Source organism: Rousettus aegyptiacus, unplaced genomic scaffold (genome assembly GCF_014176215.1).
Source record: "Rousettus aegyptiacus isolate mRouAeg1 unplaced genomic scaffold, mRouAeg1.p scaffold_m13_p_6, whole genome shotgun sequence".
Lineage (NCBI taxonomy): Eukaryota > Metazoa > Chordata > Mammalia > Chiroptera > Pteropodidae > Rousettus > Rousettus aegyptiacus.
Window position 1 is genome coordinate 24,058,530 of NW_023416309.1, and position 17,986 is coordinate 24,076,515.

The 17,986-nt window shown below is 40.8% G+C and overlaps 1 pseudogene; it reads left to right on the forward strand.

Moving 5' to 3' along the window:
- Positions 1 to 15,605: 15,605 nt before the first annotated feature.
- Positions 15,606 to 16,520, forward strand: LOC107501456 (annotated as a pseudogene).
- The last annotated feature ends 1,466 nt before the right edge of the window (positions 16,521 to 17,986 follow it).

Below are 17,986 nucleotides of genomic sequence, written 5' to 3' on the forward strand. Positions count from 1 at the left end.
GAAAGCAAAATGCTCCCATTTGTTTACTGAGCACTAATTGGCTTCGGCTTGGGGCCCTTCCCCCACTGCCTTCCCAGGAGGCCTTTGAGATTTACTCTTGAGGGAGTGTAATTCCTTGCCAGGTCTTCTGGGATTCTATTCCCAGCAAGTCTCAGTGATATCAGTAGCTTCTTTACTACATACATTTCTTGTCCTAAAGAGTCATATACTTTTATTCTCTCACAGTGCAAAAAAAATTTAAAATATATATGTATTTTTAAATGTTTTATCAGGCTTTTTTTTGAGTGCTAGACTAAAATTTTTGGTAAACAGCATGTTTTAAATAACGAATAATTAACTACAAAGTGTTGTCCTGTTGTAGGCTACCTTAAAACTACATAGCCACAGATATATGCCTGTTTTTCTTTCTGGAAAAGTTCCTATTGTGAAATGGCAAGTTGTTATTCCTTCAGCTAAGATCCGAGAGCTCCTGAACATGTATAGGTTTAATAGGATGTTTCTAAGTGTAGCTCAAATGACTCTAGAACCTTAATAACAAAGAAGACCAGGAGGGACTGGTTTTATCAACCTCTAAAAAGTGATGGGCCAAGGTCAGCAACTCATTTGCATACACCCTCTAAGGCTGCTGGGAGGGTGCCATTTGAGAACTCCTGGGCAGGATCTCCTCCTGATGGAAAAGTATCTGCCTAAAGGTGAACAAGGGCTCAGTGGAAGAATTGTTTGAAACCAAGGCCATGCTACACAGAGAGTCAGGACGAACTCAGGTACCTGGAAAGAACTGTAGAGTACTGGTTTGTCTGATGAAATGAAATAATATATAGGACCTACCTCTGCCCAAGATAAAATGGCTATAACCTACTTGGAGCATTTTAGCAGTCACAAGCTGAGAGGCACAAGCAGAGACCAGAACTGTGTCTGTGCCTTGTTCCCAAAGCCCTGGGAAGTGCTATGAACCAAGGAAAAGTAACAACAGGAGCATCAAGGAACCCTAGAAGCCAGCTCTGATGGAACTGGGAATAGACGTCCCAAAGAAACCTGGACAAAAAAGGGGGTTCTATGGAAAGTAATTTTGAGACAGGACATCACTTGTAAAATTCATAATCTTTTAGCAGGGAAATAAAATAAGACATCTCTTCAGAGTTAATCTTTTTAGTAACACTAGTTAAGTTTTCTTTTCTCCTTTCTTTGGAAAAAAGGCCCTCTCCTTCAATTCTTGTTAATCGCCCTGGCGACTCAGATCCTCTGGCTATTGATAAGGGCCAATTGTTAAGCAGAAATGGTGTTAAGCCAGGCAGGGCCTTAGAGTCTGAGGGGAGAGGGGACTTTAAGCCAAAGGTCTTTCTTTTTACTCTTTAAGAAACATATTAACCAAGCCTCTTTCCCTTTACTTAATAGGCAAATCGATAATAGAAATTATTAGATGTATGATTTAAATAACGAGTTTACATTTTCTTTTCCTTATCTAGGGACTGAGGTGGAAACCCAAGACCACACCCTGACTGAGGCAGGAAGGGAAAGAGCTCCATGAAACTGCTGTAGGCAGGGACTACAGCTGTCCTCAGTAGGAAACAGATATAGTAGAAGAGATCTTCCGTCCCTCAACATCCATACTAATAATAAGAGGGTTCATGGTTCTTAGAAAAGAGGTAGGCAGGAAAATTAGTTAGGGGGTTTCAGATCTGCCTGAAAGACACTGAGGTCATCCTATCTTAGAAGGGGTCTGCCCTAATCCACCAACAATTAAGCAGGCCAGAAAACATTTTTTTAATTCACACAAAGAAACCAGTAAGCAGAGATTTAGGTACCAGTTTAAGCCAGTCACTCTCACCTGCGCAATGAAGACCCCAATGACCTTCAACGCACCTGAGTCTCATTATACCATCATTATAATATGATGCATGTGCCTGGAAGTTCATTAATGTTAGAACAGACTGAATTCTGGGAATGAACATGCACAGAAAGCAAAATGATGAATCACTGAGTCCTGTCAATCTTAGCTGTCAATCAAAGAAACCCAAGCTCACTCCTCTAAGAAAAGTAACCACCTACAGCAAAAAAGGGATAAAAAACTTGAAGTCTTTGTTACGGGGCCTTTTGAGCCATGCTTCTCTTGCTCAGGCCTGCTTCCGCATCTGAAAGTGTACTTTCCCTTCCAATAAAACTTTCTTTTCTACCGTATTTCGGTGTCTTGCTAAATTCTTTGTTCTAGACATCAAGAACCTAGACAACACCCTGGGAGAAGACCCCACTGTCTGGTAACAATTTCATAGGGTAACCTAATCATAAATTTATAAGTAAGCAGGTCGTGGTGGGTAGTCACACTCTACGACTACAGCTTCTTTACTAAAAGGCTTATCTTTGCCTTAAGCAAGCCCTGCCCATTGTTTGTATGCATCTAGGTTAACATACCTTTGAAATATGCAGAAACCACCCACAAGAGAGCACGAATCTTAACTTGTAATCCAATCCCCATTTTGCTTTCTCCCACCTCCATGTAATATTTCTTACTTTCCCTCTTTAATTTTAAATATGTAAAATGAGCCGCAAACTGTTATTCACTAGAGCAAGGGTCCCCAAACCCCTGGCTGCGTACTAGTGCTGGTCCTTGGCCTATTTAGGAACTAGGCCGCACAACAGGAGGTGAGCGACGGAGGGCAAGGGAAGGAAGCTTCATCTGAATTTGCAGCCGCTCCCCAGCACTAGCATCACTGCCTCAGCTCCCCCTCAGATCATCAGGCATTAGATTCTCATAGGAGCACCGCTCCCTGGTGCCAAAAAGATTGGGGACTGCTGCTCTGGAGCATTTGAGAGCTTGCTCCCTGGCATATGTCATAAGTTTGGTTCAAAAAGACTCATAAAAAGTCTCTACAGTTTTGATATTTCTTATATAGACAAACTTGAGAGGAAGTATGTGTGTTTGTGTGTGTGTGTGTATGTGAGAGAGAGAGAGAGAGAGAGAGAGAGAGAGAGAGAGAGAGAGAGAGAGAGGGAGAGAGAGAGAGAGAAATAGAGAAATCTCTATGACCTCAGCCACAGCCCTCTGTGGCACAGCTATAAATCATCTTAGGAAGGACCCAGGCATCCCAGTCTTTCCAGAAAAACCTGAAATTTGTAAGCTGTTGTTTTTAGGCAAGAGGAAGTTTGCAGGGCTTTTCCAGGAAGTTCAAGGTATAGACGTTCTGTGTAGGTTCTTGGCTTTGCCTTAGCGGTTTTCAGGAAAGGTGTGGGCTTAATGGAGATAGTAGTTCAGTGCTTATAGCTAGTACAGTTCTGCGAGTAGCACACCCACAGGAAATCTGGTGGGGGAACAGAAAATTGACTGGCTTAGGAGGGGAAACCAAGGGATCTATAGTCAAACAGAGCACACTTTGAGTTCCTTGCTCCTCCAGTTATCAATTTACTGGATGGGTAATCTTAGTTTAGTTTGTTAAATTCTCTGAGCTTTATTTTTTGTTAATGGTGAATTGTATTGTTGGACGTTTTGGAGGTAATAGACTCAAAGTATCCAGTGTGTTGTAGTTCCCTAAAAAATAAAGTAGAAATTATTTTTAGCCCTTGCTTCCGTAAGTGGCATATTAGGAAGTGAACTCGTGTCATAAAAACTAGAAGATATATGGCAAAATAGTCAATATACAATGGATATGGTAGGTTGAATTTGTGTCTCACTGGTAGATGATTTGGGCACATTGTCATGTTATGCCCCGACTCGTATCTCCACGAACCACCAAGAAGCCGACACCGATGCAAGAGCAAGAGGGAGTTTATTTCAGACTCGAGTCTGGACCGCACTCCGCACACTGACGCAGCAGTGAGTAGGAGGTGGTCCTGAACATGGGGCTTCAGGGATATTTGAAGGAAAAAATCGTAAGCACGGGGAGCGATGTCTTGGTGTTATAGGATTGGTACAACGAGCTTGTCTCTTAGCAGGATTGGCTGGATGATGGCGCCAAGGAACAAGGCGGGGAATTTGGAGAGTTACTTTCTATAGTTGCTCTGATTGGCTGAGTCTAGGGTGGGGTGATCGTCTTGCTATCTGCGGCTTTCCTGAGAACTGACCTGTGCTTAAAATGGAGTCTTATATCTAAGATGGAGTCACTTTGGTTGTTCAGTCAAGCTGTTGTTCAGCAAATAATTCTATGTGTGGTGGCGATGGTGGTACAGGACAATGTGTCACTCCTGAGGGGCTGTCCTAGATGCTAGAAAAAACGAGGATAAGAAAAGCTCTCATCCTGAGGAGCAACTGATGTCCAATTAAGTATAAATGCAGAAGCCACTTAAAAAATATTCCTTGTTAATTTATGAATTTATTTGATAAATTTTTACTTAGCACTCGCCATGTGGCAGGTGTACAGGTAATGAAGTGAGTGATGAGACGGATGTGGTCCTTGTGTTCACAATGATTTTTCAAAGCAAAAATTAAGATCCCATGCTACGACATTTAGTATTTGTGGTTTAGAGTCAACTTTCTGAGATTACCCTGGGCGGGGAGGGATATATACATATTTGCTATTGTAGTGGATGTTATAGTGTGTCATCCAGGAGCTGAGTACTCACTCCCCTAGGGGTTAGGATTGGCTGCCTGGGGCTCAGAGCTGAGTCCTGGCTCTGGGAACTGCCTTCAGCTAAAAAGATTGATTGCACTTCCTCTTCAGGGGAAGCCAGAATTCACTGACCCTGGCTTCAGTGGCTGATGAATGGCCTCCTTGACTCAGTTGAGACAACTCTGAAGTGCCATCCCAGCTCTGGAGCTTCCTGTAGGAACCGAAGCCTCTGTTGCAATTGCGTGACACCTCAACTTCTTCCTCTGCTTAATTCTGTTTTCCCACACCCTTACAGGTGCTTTTACTGGAAAGCACTCTCCAGTAAACTTCCCGCATGCAAACTGCATTGCATAGTCTGATTTTCACCAGGAAACTTGACTGAAGACACCTGTAATCCCAATTCAGTGAGGTAATGCCTGCACACGAGGTCATCAGAGCAGAGAGTGAGGGGAGATGTTTTTCTTGAGGGTCTTTTATGTGCCCAGTGTGCATTTACTTCATAGCCATATCTTGTCTTAAGTTCCAAAGACTTTGACAAAGACTGGGCATCATCAGGCAAAGCTGGCTGCTTGACTATCAAGATACCACAAAGATTCCTTTTATCTTAGTACATTTGCAGTTTGACTCTCTTGTGGCAGGTCCAGGTAGTTCATTTCTTATTCACCCAACACATATTAACTAAGTACCTAGTATGTATCGGGCACTTTCCCAGGCACCAAGGATGTAACTGTGAGCAAGGCGGACAAGCTTCCTATTTTCTTTGAGCTTGTCAGAGCCCTGGAGCTAGTTGCAACAGAAGCCTAAGCTCCTAGGAGAAGCTGTGAAACTGGGAGGGCCCTTCAGCATTGTCCCAACTGAGTTTAATCACCTTTAACTCTCGCCAAGGTCCCAAAAGAATAAATTAAGGGACAAAAATGCCAATTTATTAATTTGTATGAGAAAAAAACAGCTAACAGGACTGCACCTTCCAGTTCACTTGTTAGTTGCTCTTTCTCTGTAGGTAAGTCAGTGGGAAGCTAAATAATAATTGAAGGCGTTGAGGTTCTTGGTTCAGGACATTATGACTCACTGAATGACATGACTGTTTAATAACGTCATGAAAAGACAGCCTGGTTTAATCTTTACCACTCTAAGGAAGTGCCTCTGGACAGTGCAAAGCTGGGCATGACTAGATTTGTCTCCATGGTGATCTTCTTGTACACGCACTAGGGCTGATCAACCCCTGTTCTCTTCCCTGATATGCTGATGCTTTTAATCAAGTCACAGCCAAGTATTACTGGTCAGAGGAATTGTGTATATGTGTGCTTGGGGGCTTTATATTTGATCGTGTATTATATTGGCCAGGAGGCAATCTACTTGGGCAGTACTTCACTTTTGCTAGGAGAGCCACCGTTTTCATGGGACAGATGAGGAAACCTTAGGAATCAACTGAGTTAAGCAGTGTGCTCAGGGTCACCCTGACAGTGGCTCAGGTACAGGCACAGAGCCTGTCTGTCTATGGAGACGGAAAGATGAATGTACATATGGAAATGATCTGATCCAACCTCATAACCTCACAGAAAATAGGGTCCAGAAAACAACTCTCCTTCCTCATTGTTTACACCTGGAAATTCATGACATCACTTCTACCCCTTGAAAACAAGAAGATATTTACTATGTAACTAGAACTTTAATGTTAGAAAGAACCTTCTTCTGTGTTGTTTGATATAGTAGCCACTAGAAATGTGTGGCTATTGAGCACTTGAAATATGACTTATCTAAATTGAGATGTGTTGTAACTATATTTCAAAGACAGTGCAAAAAATAAAATACCTATTAATAATTTAAAGCATTGATTATGTGTCTAATGATTATTTTATGACTAGTTGATAATTCATACATGAGGTTAAAATTATTAAAATTAATTTCATCTGTTTCTTTTAACTTTTTAAATCTGGCTATGAGAAAATTTAAGATCACACATATGGCTCAAATTATATATGTATTGGGCAGCACTATTCTAGATATTGCCACCTAAAAACATATTTAAAATTTTTTTACCACTTCTTATATTTAGTTGATGTGAATCTTAAGTCTCTTTTAATTTAAAGATTTCTCTTTGATTTATTTGTTGAAGAAATCAGGTTTGTCCTGTAGAGGATTCCACATCCCAGATTTTGTTGATTATACCATCCCCCCACTCTCCACGTCATTTAATATATTTCTTTGTGCCTTGTATTACTGGGAACTGATAGTTATATCTAGAGTCTTGATCAGGTTCAGGTTTGATTATTTTGGTGGGAAAAATTCATTGGTGGGAGTGTACTTTCATCAAGAGGCACTAAATACCTGGTTGTCTCATTATTTTTGGTGTTCAGAATGAGTGGTGGATCCACTGTGATCATCCATTATAAATTTCTTCATAGTATTTCCTTCACGTAAACATTGTGTGTGCTCCTTATTTCATCAGGAGTTGCAAGATGATGATATTCTATCATTCCTTCATTTATTAACTGACACACTTCTCTATAAAGAGAAGATTCCCCTTGACAACTATCAGTTTTCCCAAGGAACAGTAGATATAAGAAAAGCACAATACATATTTGATTCTTTCTTTTTATTTATTAGTTTCAGAAAAAAATAAGTTGGTTTACTGTCATCCTCCAAATGTCACCAGCAAGTTCTGCCCCCACCCACAGGGGAAGGCATCATTATGAACTCATGAATTTTAAATTTCGGGAGATATGAGGTTTCCAGCAATTGCAGGTTTTGTCTTTTATAATGCTTGGATTTTTCCCATTGACTCTTGAGTCTAAATGACACAAGCTCAATAGTCTTTGGTAGTTTCTTTATTACCTGAAATGACAAGATATTTTAGGTTAATCTTGTACATTTGCTGCCACAGATCTGGAATGAGCTATTTGGAGATTTTTTTTTTTTTTTTTCTTAACTTGAAACAGATTAGAGGTGGTGAGAAGTAATCCGACTCTGGATAGATTTTTAAGGTAGACCCAAGACAATATGTCGATGGGTTTGATATGGGATATGAGAGAAAGGCAAGAATGATTCCAGGATTTTGGTTTCAACAACCAAAAGAATAGAGTTGCCATTTGCTGAGAAAGGAGATGTTTTGCTGGTTGTAAAATAAGAGTTCTGCCTTGGATATGTTAACCTTGAGGTATCTATTCCACATTCAAATGGAGATGTTGAGTAGGCAATTGGATGCACAGGCATAAAGTTCAGGGTCACTCTCTGTGCATCTGAGAGTCATAAGTGACATATAAAGAAGAGGGTTAAGCACTGGGTCTGGGAATTCCATCGCTTAGAAATATGGAAGAAAAGAGGGAACCAACAAAGGAGGTTGAAAAGAAGCAAGTTGGTAAGATAGGAGGAAAAAGAGAGAATCGAGTCTCTGAAGCCAGGTGAAGAAAATCCTTCAAAAAGGAGGGAGGGATACTGTGCTAAATGATGCTGATGGGTCAAGTAAGGTGAGGACTGTACATGCACAGCTGGCATAAGCAGTGTGGTAACCTGCTGGTCTGGTAACCTGAGAAGTAGTTTGGAGGAATTAGCCCACAAGGGTCTTATTGTGTGTGCACGAGGAAGGCCAGGAACATAAACTCTAAAAGAGATCGATTCTTATGTATGATAAAAATATTAACTCTGTTGACTGACTTGAGCCTGGTGCTATTTAGCCCAAAATTACTATTCCTATTCCTACAAGAGGTTTAAACACAGGACTGATTAGTTTTGCTTTGCCTCATGGCCAAAATGAATTTTGACTTTAATCATCTGTGATAATCACCTCCTGAGCTGACCTGAGGGAGTGTGGACAGAGCATTACAAACTCATCCACAGTCCTGGGAAAACAACTTGAAATGTCTGTCTGATTAACAAATGGTCCCTTGAATTCTTTCCTATGACAGTTAGCTCTCCTGTGTTAAATAAACTAAGACAAGCCATTCCCACCGGGCCTGTTGGGTGGCGGGTGCTCAGGATGAGGGTGGAAAGCAATAACCCTGTTCCATGCTATAGCACTGCCTGGTTTACAAAGTGCTTTCTTGTGCAGTATCACATTTAATTCTTATAACAACCACATGATGTAAGCCAGGCAGATGACGCTGTCACCATTGCATAGTGGAGGGAACTGAGGACTCCAGTGATTGAGGAATTGCTTTAGGGCACAGAGCTGGGACATCTGACCACCTATCTCCTCCTCAGTCAGATTCTACTGGCTAACTCAGGGCTATTGCACTTTATTAAGAGAGCAGCAACCCAGGTGTGCTCCCCCATCATGTCTTCCTGGTAATAGAAAAGGAAGAAGGACTGCATTTAGCCCTCACTGTGGTGCTTCAACAGCCTGAGGCTGCCTCATCCCGCCTGGTGTCTGGAAGTCATTAGCTCTGGCTTGAGCTCTGCTTTCTTCTCCAGCCCCTTTCGAATTGTCTGGTTTTCACAGGTTGCACCTCACAGTTTGATGGAGGTGACAAGCTTATCAGGTTGTGCAGGATAACATCTACTTCTGTTAAAATCAAGTGTAGCTCCTTTTAAAACCAAGAGATTACAGCATTAGATGAAATGACATATTAGATAAAATAACAGGTGGCTCTTCAGTTTGTGTTCCTGACATTATATAACTTTGCTTCCATTCCCAAGAATGTTCCAGAACTAATTTTAGAGACTGTAATTCACATATTAATGTTCCTAGTCAAAACAAATGAAATACATCTATATGTTATGCTTGGATGGGAGGGCATTAAGGGGAAATTTGGAGCTGAGTCGGTGGAATTGATGAAACTGAATTTTTTCTGAAAGCTGATCATTCCTCCTTTAAGTTGTTTTAATGCCTATAAAAAGGCATTGAGATGAGATCACTAGTATCCTCAAGCAGCAAACATATAGTGAGTGTCTGAGAGTTTGCAGAATGTAGGGCACTGGTCTGATTACTGATTACACAGTAAAGTGCATTGACGTATGACAGGTTTCATTGTTTAAGGTTAACTTCCAGCTTTCTAGTTCTATACACTTAATGAAGTTGCTAAGGACATCCTGAACTCAGAGGGGAAGAAGGGCAGATGAGAATTCCTCCACAGATCACACTCGACATTATAGTCCCGAGGGCCAAGTATTACATGATAGTCTATGTGAAGGAAAGGAAAAAAGAGTGTGGGATAAATGGGCAGTGAAGCCACACATGGTCTGAGTAGTTTTCCTTCAGTCCAACAATCAATGTGTATCCAGAGAGGCATGGGGGGTGGGGAGGGTAGAAGACAAGGGTAGGGGGGCTGCATGCCCCTGGGAGCCCTCAAATCAGATAGGCTTCCTCAAAAGGAGTGAATACACATGTGATGAAGAAGTTGGTAAAGCCACTCTCCTATGTTCATGATGCAGATATCGAAGTAAGCTTTTCATAGTCAATTTGGCAGTATCTATCAAAGTTAAAAGGTAGGCTTTGATCGAGCAACTTCATCGTTAAGGATTTATACCAGTCTCGTAGATGTGTGCAAAGAGGTACACAGTGCCCACTGCAGCACTGTTTGTAAGAGCAAAGCTGGAAACAACCTCAATGGCTAAGAAGGGGCTTGATAAACACATTATATTATATTGATACAGTGAATTATTGTGCAATTGAAGATAATACTAAACTGAGATGTACTGATATGGAATGTGTTTTAAGACATATTAAGTTAAAGTGTAAGTGTGCGCGTGTACATGTGGTATGTGGGTGTTATACATGTATCAGTCAGGATTCCATTAGCAAACAAAATTTGTCCCAGATGCTTCAAATGTTGAGACTTTAATGAAGGGACTGTGTGCCGAGGTGCGAGCAGACACTAGCACCAGTGGGAAGCCACTACCGCCTTATAGTGGGAACTGTGGCTCTCTGTCCTGGTCTCCTTTTCAGGGTGACACACCCATCACAGGGCCTGAGAGTATTAACTGTTGCTGGCTGATAGCAGCTCCTTCACTGGGTTGCCTTCAGCCTCTACAGGGACAGCTTCATTCAGGTTCCACTCCCTCCTAAGGGTGGCCATGACCAATGGCTATCTGACGCAGAGATACAAAAGGCCAGGACCCTTTTCCCAATTTGGGAAATTCTGAAGGGCCATCCCAGCTCCCGAGCTCCCTGTAGAATCAGCAGGGTCTCACTGATCTGTATTTCATGTTAGCATCTCCTTCTGGCTAACTTCGTTTTCCTTCCTTTTCTTACAGGTGTGTCTCCCAAGAGCATTCATTAATAAGCCATCTGCATGCACCTCTCCACCTCAGTCTGTTTCCAGGAAACCTAGTCTAAGGTAGAACCTTGGAGCTAAAGGGGTTGAAGAAACTGAAAGGGCCAAATTCTGAAGGATGGGCTGCATGCAGGAGCTGCAGGTGTGGAGGCAGGCAGCTACTACCAGGGCTATGGAGCCAAAGCAGAGGAAGGAGAGAGCCAAACTTCTTTCTCCTCATACCCTCCACCTCCTTCTATTGTCTCAATTTGAAACCAAGCAACAAAGGACTCTAGATAATGAGATATGTATGGGCCACCTCTTGGTGGCAAAGAATCTAACATAAAATGGGTTGGGAATGGGAGTGGCAAATGGAGAATAAGTAGCACAGTATCTTCCATTATATAAATAGGAGGAATATATAAACACATACATATATATGCATATAAAATATGCTTGCATATTCATAGAACATTTCTAGAATAAAATATAATGGTTGTTTCTGGTTAGGATCACTAGAGAATGAAGGAAATTTGCCCTTCATTCATTTTTTCCGACCATTTGACTATCTTTTATATATGTGCATACATGTTTAATGTTGTATTTGAAAAAATTGTTCAAATGAAAGTATCGAGCTTCTAGGTAGGGAATTAAGGAGAGAGGTTAGGATGAATGATCGGTTCCCCTGTTTGTGGACGGTTATTAGGTGCCTCGCATTGTGCTACATGAATACAAAGAGGAAAGATCTCTGCTCTCTGGGAATTTACAATTTACCGTGGTACAGATGGTAACAATAATGCAATGGGACAGTGCTACAAATGGAGGTGGGTTACAACCTGCAATGGACCAGTGAAAAAAACTGGATCTAAAACTCTCTTAGCAAGTCTTCAGCTTACAGGAGGTAGAGCCAAAGCTGCTGATGAAATGAGGAGTAACAATTTCATCTCACTTGGCCAGTAGGAGTCATTTAGGAAAATGGAAGGAGAATGAGTAAATAATGACAAGAGAAGGAAGGACTTTGCTATAATCAAGAGTTTAGGTATTGAGAACCCATGGAAAATAGTTTTTTTTTTTTTAATTGAGGTAAAATTAAGTGTAGAAGTTGGTGAGTTTTGTTAAATATATATACTTATGAAATTACCATCCCAACAAACATTTCTTTTACCCTAGAAATTTTTTTCAGGCTCCCCTCCACTTAATCGATACCCCCCTCCCCCCTATCGAATCCACCATTGTTCTAATTTCTATCACTAAATATTAATTTTGTTTACTCATGAACTTCATTCATGTAAAGGGAATCATTTAGGATCTTCTCTTTTGTGTTTGACTTCATTTGCTTAACATAATGTTTTTGAGATTAAACCATGTTAAGTTTGCCAGATAAAGTACAAGATGCCCAGTTAAATTTGAATTTCAGATAAACAACAAATAATTTTTAGTAAAAGTGTGTTTCATGAAATATTTGAATTTTTATTTGATAAATCTGGCAACGCCAACCCATACTGTTGTGTTTTTAGTAGTTCATTTTTTAAATAAAATGCAGAGTACTACTTTAGTATGAATGTTCTGCAGTTTGCTAATTTTTCTCCTATTAATAGATATTTATGTCGTTTCAGTTATTATGAATGAAGCTGCTGTAAATATTCTTGTACAAGTCTTTTTGTGACTATATGTTTTTATTTCTCTTGAGAGAAATACCTAGAAGTAGAATTACTGAGTTGTGAGTAGAAATGAAATCTTCGTTATTAAGAAATTGCAAATATTTCATTTTACATTCCATGGAAGAATTTTGAGCAGAGGAGTAATATGGTCAAATTTGCATTTTAGAAATATTCCTCTTGTGGCAATCTCAAGGAGGCGGTACAAGGTTGGGCAAGACAGGCAGGGAGGCTGTAAAAGGCCATTTCAAAAGTCCAGAAAAGATGATAGATACTTGAATTGTGGTGGAGGAGAGGATGATAGAAAAATTTAGGTGGCCGGCTCAATAGGCTTCTTAATTAGTTATCAGCAAGAGGTTAAGGCAAAGGAGAAAATCGGGTGTATGGCTCTCCTGGCAGGTCATTACTGAGAACTGGTAGGGATAATGTTTGCTTTATACATGAAGCTATATTTAGTATGGCGTCGGAACACAGGAGGCTACCAGTCAACATTTTTTTGCCTGACTCTTAGGTCCCATGCCTCTGAGAAAAAACTCCTTCCCCACTTCTTGCGAAGCATCTGAGACATCTTACGAAGCACTGTGCATTCAGATGGGTAAGCCATTTCCTCCACACCTTGGGTCAACTCCACAGTAATTAGAGAATTGAGAAAAAGCCCTGGAGCTGAGAGTCCTTATTTTCCACATCAATGAAAGCATAGCTGTGGTTGCACAAGTGTGGGGACACAGGTCTGATTCCTTTAGATTTACTAATGTGTTTAGATTCCGCCCCCCTCCCCCCAGGGGTGCAAAGTAATCCAAAGCCTTGTCCTTTCAAGAGGACAGGGGATTCATCGCTGGTGAGCCAGGACAGCAGTATCAGCTCTTCTTTCAATGATCTAGGTAAAAATGGCTTCCTTTCCAAGGGCCACTGCTGCAAAGATTATGTTAAGAGCTCTAGTCTTAGAGAAGAGAGCTTAGTCATCTTGTATCCTGGAATTTCTGAGGCGAGAGTTTGGAGAGATACAGACATCAATATACATGATTAATGAGATAGTTTACTTTTTTTTTTTTTTTAATCCAGCGTGTATTTTAAATTTATAGCCCATCTCGGTTCAGAAAGTACCGAATAGCCGCTCGCAGGCACACTGTTAAACAGCACGGGTCTAGAAAGCCTGTGAAAGGCTGTCCTCTTTTACCTCTCTTTGAGCCCTAGCTTTTGGGGGAGGTGACCCCCCACCCGCCTAGAATTGCCGGTAGGGTCTTCTCTGGGTTTCCCTCACTGCTTATCCCATCTCTAAACACACAAAACTCTTAATAGATGTAGAATTTACAAGGAAGACTTGGTGGCTTCTGCAGCTCTGAGCTCAATTACATTAATTATGGGGCCCATTGCTTAGTGCTGGCTTCATTACCATACCAAAGCATGACTTAATTGCTCTTTAAGCACCTTTGAATTTTCAGGCCTAATTTACCTGCATCCTCTAGCTCCTGAAACTCAAGCACCTGTGGATTTACTAGGATAGGCAGGAATTCACCATGTGCTGAGGGCTTCCTTGCTCGACCCTTCCTAGGCTCATATTTTCCTTTTTCATTCAGCCACTTGAGATCATGGATCTTCGCTTTCCCTTTTTCCCCTCCTCGTGACCCCTCAAGCTAAGGAGCATTTCCTATGCTTTAGCACCACCTTGTGGTTTAAGAGGAAAAGTTGAGAAGCAAGCTGCATCCATTTTGGGATCATTGAGCATAATAAACAGCCTTGAAGGGCCATCTGGCTTTTGCTGTCTCCTTCAGTCTGAGAGGAAATGAGATTTGTTATTGAATATGGAATGTCTCCTACAGGCTAACTTGCCTGCTGAGAAATCAGGCAGTGTAGTGGGTCCAATTTGAACTAAGCAGAGAGTCATGCAGAAACACAAAACCAGGTTGCTACTGTTCTATTATTTAAATTGAATTGTGTCCACATTTCACAGATGACTTGGCTCAGCCAGAGAACTTGGCATCTACATCTGCTGTTATTGCAAAATGTTGAGCTAATGTTTTCAGTTGCTCCAAGTTAGGAATTATCTCCTGGCCATCGATGATAGACCCTGGAAACTGCATTCGATTCATGGATTTGCAACCCAACCTACAGCTGAATCTCACCAACAAATATGTTAGTTTGGCCAGCATAGGTTGAAAAGAAATGGCAATAGAAAACAGATAGATGGGAAAGAAGCTTTACCAGTAGACATAACTTCCCGTACTTCCTGTTAGCTTGCACCCATACTCCTTAATCCCTTCATCATTTACTTCTGCTGGGAAGGTGTACGAGTTCGTCATTTCCTTACTAGTCCAGAGAGGCCAATTGATTTGCCTGTGGTCACACTGTTAGTTACTGGCAGAACCATATTGCCAAACTTATCATTCTTAATGATTAACTACTTCATCAGAAAAATTTCCTATTAAAAATAAGTCTCAAAAAATTAAAAGTCTTGGGGCTCCTTTTTTGTCTTCTGACCATCCTGAGGCTTTCCCATGTAGTTCTGTGTGTCATGCTGTTGTTGTGGTGCGATGAAATCTAAGACCCACGGAGCCAATTGAGATGAACTGTAAGCCTTTATTAGCCAGCAGGCCGGGCGACTGACTCCCTACCACGCAGGGTCAGAGGAGCTCAGCCCAGAGTCTCCAGAGGCAATAGCTTAAAAAGCCCCAAAACCTCCTCCAGCAAGCAAGCAGGTTTACAGAAGCAGAGGCTGGCCATTAGCATATCTTTACAGGATAACTAAGTTGGCATAAGTTGGCCATTTGAAAATTTAGCAGGTTTACAGAAGCAGAGGCTGGCCATTAGCATATCTTTACAGGATAACTAAGTTAGCATAAGTTGGCCATTTGAAAATTTTCCGCCCTTAACACTGTGCATCCTGTTTCTAGGACCTAGGCGGATTGTTTCAGGAACTTCACTCCCATCACGTGTTCAGCAACTTACCACACCTTGACAGGACTTCCTAGCTAAGGAGAAAGAATTTAAGTGTTTAAATGCGGAATTGGAGGCAAAAACAGCTGATGTGGTTCTACAAGCTGAGGAAGGAATAAGAGATCCATCCACGAGAAGTATGATCTAGGCCTATTTCAACACAAATTAAATCATGTGAAGAAAAAAATGATTACAGCTTAAGAAGTATATTATCGTCTGAAGGGACAAGTCATCTACATTCAGAAACTAAGCCAAAGACCAAAAACACTGATTCAGTAAAACAAGGTTCAGAACAAACTACATTATGCAAATAAAGAAAAGAAAACAAATTGAAGTATGAAATTGAAATACTCTGATGTACAAACAGCCAAGGATGTTGCCATTCCGGAGGATTTCTTAGATTTTCCTCTTGCAAAAACAGCAAAGTTGAAGGGCAACTGGAAAAAGAAGGCTTACCTGGTTATACACATGATGACATTTTGTGTGGTGTTAGTAAAGACATTGAAGCAGAAGCGCAAATCAGATTTCTAAAGGCCAAACTCTGTGTTATGCAGAAGGAATTGAATACTGTTGTATATGAATGGAATAAAAAGGAGGATGAAATTCAGGATTTAAAGTCTCAAGATTGTATGAGACAGTAGCGGACAATTAATTTGCAACAGTCTCAAACAGAAAAGTATAAAACTCTTTTCGAAGAAGCAAATAAAAAATGTGGTGGATTACAGCCAGAGAAGTCTTCAGTATAAAGAGAATTAGAAAATAAGACTACAGAAACAAGCGGCCACTAGTTAAATGCCAAAGAAGTTCACTTGAATAGAGCTCTGGAAGAAGAAAAGTATAAATTGGAGCTAAATAAATTAAGGCAAAATAATAAAGATATAGAAAATGAACACACACACACAAAATCAAAGTATTAAAATCAGAAAATAAGACTCTAGAAAAACAGAGAGGAGAAATAATAATAGGATTCAAGAAGCAATTAAAATTAACCGATCTTTTTAAAAGGCAGAAGATGCATATTGAAGCTACCAAGATGCTGTCTTTCATTGAAGAGGACTTTGTGAAGGCACTTGGATGGGGAAATTCTTAAGTGATCTACTTGAATTCATCTCTATAACTGACAATGTGATGGATATACATTTTATTTACCTTAAGTTGTAATGGTTTGAATTATTTTTACTCTTAGTAAGTAGTGATGATATCTGATAATGAAATCAAAATCATTCTAAAGAATTCCCTATTTAGATTGGGGGAATACAAATTTAATACGTAATTATTATAAAAAGGAAACTATTTGGAAAAATAAAGCAATAGAAATTTTAAGAACAGTCATCAGAATTTTGCAGACATCAGAACCTTAGCTTGATTGTGGTAATAATATTACCATGCATTCACATATCAAATCATCACATTTTACATCTTAAATATATACAATTTCTTAATTATATTCATTAAGCTGAATGGGGGGGAAGAATCTTTAGGGGACCCGTTTAACTATTGTTATCAGTTTAGATTCAAATTCCACCCTTCATTAGTGAGTAGCTTTGGCAGAATGTCTCTGTGATATTTCTGTGCCTGTTTCTGCTTTTGATTCAATGAATTAATAACAAATAAAGGCCTTAAATGGGGCTTGGGACTTGCTAAGGATTCACTGATCGTGATAATCAGGACTAGGACTAAGTGAGGGTGCCATATGATTCGGAAAGTGAGTGCCTCACTAGCCTCACTCTAGTCCTGGCACTCACGGTAGTGACGAAGACGAAGATGAAGATGATACTTATATGGCATTTGCCTTAATCAGTTTGGGCTATAATAAAGCACTGTAGACTGGATGGCTTATAAACAGAAACTTTTTTCTTGTGGTTATGGAGCCTGGAAGTCTGAGATCAGGGTGCCAAAATGGTTGGGTTCCAGTGAAGACCATCCAGTTTGCAGATCCTGTCATGGCAGAGAGCAGAGAGAGAGATGGCTCTCTTCCTCTTCTTATAGGAATCCTAGTCCCAACATGGGGGCTCCGCCCTCATGACCTAATTAATCATTTTTGAAGGCTGCAACGCCATGACTTTAGGGGTTAGGGTTTAACATGAATTTTTTTTTGGGGGGGGGGGCGTCACAAACAATCAGTCCATAACAGCCTCATTCAGAGTGTTAATGTCATTCTTGTGTCCCAAGGGGGCCGAGGAGACCTGAGGTGCAGCCAGACAGCCCTGATCTCATGGGCTTTGTTCTTGCCCTCCCGGATTTCACCCTGAGGGCTTCCTCTGGGAAGCATGAGAAGACCTCAGGAGAACAACACACTAAGATGTTATCCTTGGCATTTTCCCAAAGTTTAGCTGAGAGGAAGTTTTAGCAGAGTGTCCAAGTCAAGCTCTTTTTTGGACTTATGCACAGGCGGCTTCGCTTGTTTCTTAAGGCCCTTGAGCCAGTTCAAACCCGCGACAGCACTTTGCTTAATATACTTAAATATGAAGAGCCCAGCGAGATGTCAACTAAGTAAGGATGCAGACACACAAACGAATAAGATCGCAAGCATGCTAGGGTTTATTCATACCAGATCCTGATGGCTTTCAGTCCTAGCAGACCACCCGGCAATGCTGGCTGAGACAGACACACGATGAGCAGGAACGGCACCGTATCAATGCTGGGTCAGTTGCCGGTCAAT